Raw genomic sequence first — 4,509 nt, forward strand, 5'->3', positions numbered from 1 at the left:
TAATGTGGACTCTGCTAGATCCTGGGTAATCCTTATTGTGGCTCCTCTGTATTTGAATTTTTTCTAGCTGCTTGTAGTATTTTTTCCTTGGTCTGATAGTTCTGGAATTTAGCCACAATATTTCTTGGAGTTTTGATTTTAGGGTCCCTTTCAGTAGGTGATTGATGAATTCTTTCAATATCTATTTTACCCTCTATTTCTATATCTTCTGGGCAGTTAGTTCTCTTTGATAATTTCCTGGAAAATAGTGTCCAGGCTCTTTTTTTTCATCATATTTTTCAGGGAGTGAAATTATTTTCAGATTGTCTCTCCTGGATCTATTTTGCAGGTCTGTTGTTTTCCCAAGAATTTATTTGACTTTTTTCCCCATTGTTTCACTTTTTTGGTTTTCCTTGACTGATTCTTGGTGTCTCCTCGAGTCATTCAATTCTATTTGTTTGATTCTGATTTTCAATGAAGTATTTTCTTCATTCACTTTTCTTATATCCTTTTCTAATCGTCTAATTGAGTTTTTAAGTGAGTTGTTTTGTTCTATGGAATTTTTTTTCATTTCACCAATTTTATTTTTTAGGGAGTTATTTTCTTTTTCCAACTCACTAATTTTGTTTTTCAAGGATTTGATTTCTTTATCTACTCTGTCTTTAAATGCGTGGGATGACTTATCCAGACTCTCTTGCCAAGCTTCCCTTTCCTTTTCCCATTTCTCTTCCACCTCTCTTGTGAGAGCCTTTTTGATTTCTTCTATGACTGTTTTGTCTATTGAGGAGCAGACCATATCCTCCTTTTGGGGATTCTTCTGGGGAGAGTCTGTTTTTAGTCTCCTCAGGGTTTAAAGTCTGCTTTCTATCCATATAGAAGCTATCAATGGTTAGAATACATTTTAATTTTTTGCTCATTTTGTCAAAGAATAATCAAAGAAAACAAACTAACAAAAAAAAACAAATGGTCTGCTTTTTTTGGGGGGTGGGGCTGGATGGTATTACCAAGCTTCCCTCTACAGACTGCAGGGAGCAGCAGCAAGGCAGGACAGCAATGGCTGCGCTGCCTCTGCATTCTGAGACTCTGAGAGCATGTTGAGACACTCCGGGTGGGGATGGCCAGGTCCCAAGAGATGCTAGCTTTTTGGGGTTATGGTCTTTCCCCCATGTTTACAGTTTCTCTGCTGATCTACTGGCTTGCTGCCAGGGCACAGTAGCCACACTGTGGTAAAGCTCTCTCCACAGAAATGGCTGAGATCACACCCCACCCCACTCTGATCCACTCAGTGTGAGCTGCCTGCCTTACTCTGCCTGCTGTGCTGCTGCTGCTGCCTGTCTTCAATCTGTCCCTGATCTGTCTGTCCCCGCCCCCGAGGAAAAACAGACCTTTTCTGGTGAATTTCGAGGATGTCTTTTATTGGTAATATTGTTAGAAAATTGTTTCATCTCGTCCTTGTATTGATTTCATGCCGCAGAATTTGCTTTAAAGCATTATTTAAAGTTGTTTGGAAGAGAATCTGGAGAGTTAATTCTGCTTCCACATAGTTTCTACTAATACACCACTTGAATTCCTGATCATATTGGGAAATGATTTTCTTTTCTTTTTTTATTATAGCTTTTCATTTACAAAACTTATGCATGGGTAATTTTTCAACATTGACCCTTGCAGAACCTTCTGTTCCAACTTTGCCCCTCCTTCCCTCTGCCCCTACCCTAGATGGAAGGTAGTTAGGACATAACTTTTTCTACAACTTAGATTAATTTTTCAGATAATGCTTAAGGCTCTTCATTAATAATTTCCATTAAGATTCTCCAATCTAATTTGATCTCAGATTTGTCCAGTATTTCATGAACAAAGGATTTAGATTTTTCCTCATCACAACATTGTAATATTTCATGCCTTAGGAACAAACCTGGACCACAGGTTCTTTCAGTTTTTAACACTAGCATGGACATCAGCTTTCTCTGACCCAAATAATAAGCCTTTGTCCTTTGTTTTCAAAAAGAACCACTGACATCATGGATTTGAACATGAATTAAATTTAAATGAGGCAGAGTTGCACAAAGCAGTGGTAAGACAAAAGCCAAGACAATCTGCAGTGGCCTGGAATGTAGTGAATAACCTTGATATATCCAATGTCTGACCAAGCTCTAACACAGTGCCTTCTGCAACCGCTTTAATGACCATTAGACAAATTGTTGTCACTTTCCCCTTCCATTGGGGGAAGTCTTCACATATATAGGATAGTCATCCACCTAACCCACCAATGGTTTTGAGGCCTATCAGTTACCCTCTCCTTCTTATGACCATAACATATACACAGTCAGGTAATTCATATTTACAACAAATGATAGGTTTTTTTGTTATCTTAACAATAATGTTCCTGTATCAACTGGTAGTGACACAAGAATGAGTTAATTTTTACTGATTGAGGACATAGGATAATCTCCATTCTTGTGTCCTATTTTTATTTCTCAAAGGTAACTTTCTAAAGTTCATTTTTTTATATGCCAAAACTGCATTTCTTACAATTTGTTAATATACACAAAATTCTTTTGCCAAGATATAGTTAAACAAAAGATACTTTTTTATTCCATTGTTTATACTGAGCTGGTCATCTTTTATGAAAGCATCTGAATTTTTGGTACTTTGCTCTCTAATTGCTTCAAATGGATTGATATGACTCATTGTTCTGTTTACCACCAGGATATTTTGTTCTTTTGAATTCATCTAAAGTAAACTAATTCTTGATTTTTGTAGCACACATTTGGATTGATATGCTGAAAATTATTAAGAGTTTTCAAACAGATGAACTGTTTTCAATAATTAAATCTGTTGTATGTGATTGCACATACACAACCTGTATCAGATTGTTTACCTTCTCAGGGAAGGATGAGGGGAGGGAGGAAAGTATAGAATTTGGAATTCAAAACTTAAAATAAAAGAATGTTAAAAGTTGCTTTTATATGTAATTGGGGGGAATAAAATACTATTTAAAATATTCAAAATTCGATGTCTTTTTTCTTACGTCTGACCAAATATCCATGTCTTATAACCACTGGAAAAATAACATGATGTAGTACACTTATTCCATTCTAATGTCCCATCTCTTCAGCTTGAAGTCATCATTTTGCTATCAATCTAAGCAGCTATCTACTCTATTTATAAATTCAAAAGAGCATCCATCATTTTGCTGGTTAAAAAATATTATTTATTTTATTTAACAAAATTAGCATATATTTATTGAGGTGTCACAATAAGACCAAATGCCTTCCTTTTTTTTTTTGAGAAGCTATGTTAGGTAATGCAGTTCTATAAATTGTACAGTTTTAACTACCATAGTGTCATTTAAACTTTCAATAAAATATGATAATGTATCTAATATGATTAGCATATTAGTATATAATATGTCTGGTGCATATCGAGATGTTAATGTTTATTCCTTTTTTTTTTTCCTCTCCAAGACAATGACCAGTTTTCAGCATGAGTTACCCTTCTGATTACATAAACCAAGCTGGAGAAAGAGAAATTAAATTCTTTACACCCTCCCCCACATATACACATATACATATATATAAACATACATACACACACACATACACACACTCTTACATCAATGTATTCATGTCTGTGCCACAGTCTCCATGCCCCATGAGCCAAGACCAAGCCTTATTTAAACTTTCTTTCTCTCATAGGACTTTAGACAGTGCTTTGTATATAACAAGTGATAGATCAGGGCTTGTGGAATGAATGAGTGGACTGACAGAAAACTTCTTATTCTCTTGCATTGCATCCTCCCTCATTACCTCAAACTTAGATTATTACTGTTAGTATCTTTACCTCAAGTTTCTCCCTACTTCTAGTCCATTTTCTACTGACCTATAATGAAGCTTTTCTTTCCAGTGTTCTTTCTACTGCATCAAGGCTTAGAAACTGTCAGAAGAACTCTTTTGGCAAGGTTTTCAAGAGTTCAACTCAACTTCAAAATGAGCCATATTAGAGGATACTAGTTCAAAAAAACAAGCAGTCAGTCTGGAACTATGCCCAAAGGGCCATCAGACTGTGCATACCCCTGTGATCCAGGGGCTTGTATCCCAAAGAGATCTTAGAGGAGGGAAAGGGACCCACATGTGCAAAAAATGTTTGTGGCAGCTCTCTTTGTAGTGGCCAGAAACTGGAAAGTGAGTGGAAGCCCATCAGCTGGAGAATGGCTGAATACATTATGGTATTTGAATGATATGGAATATTATTGTTCTGTAAGAAACTGTGTGGGACAGTGCGACCTCTGACCAAAATGACTACTCAGAGATCTCTCAAAGTGAAGAGTGGAAGTTTTATTAGAATCTCAGGAGAAGCAGGGGGTCTGTTCCCTGAGTGCTCAAAGAAAGGAGACTGATTTTACAGAGGCTAAGAGGCCATTTAATGGTCAAGAAAAAAAAAATTACAGAAACTATTTACCCATCCATGTCCTGTTAATCCTCCTAAAATCATTGACAATTCCTTTATTTGTCTTTGGAATACAGATGGGCT

This window comes from Sminthopsis crassicaudata, chromosome 3 (genome assembly GCF_048593235.1).
Source record: "Sminthopsis crassicaudata isolate SCR6 chromosome 3, ASM4859323v1, whole genome shotgun sequence".
Taxonomy (NCBI): Eukaryota; Metazoa; Chordata; class Mammalia; order Dasyuromorphia; family Dasyuridae; genus Sminthopsis; species Sminthopsis crassicaudata.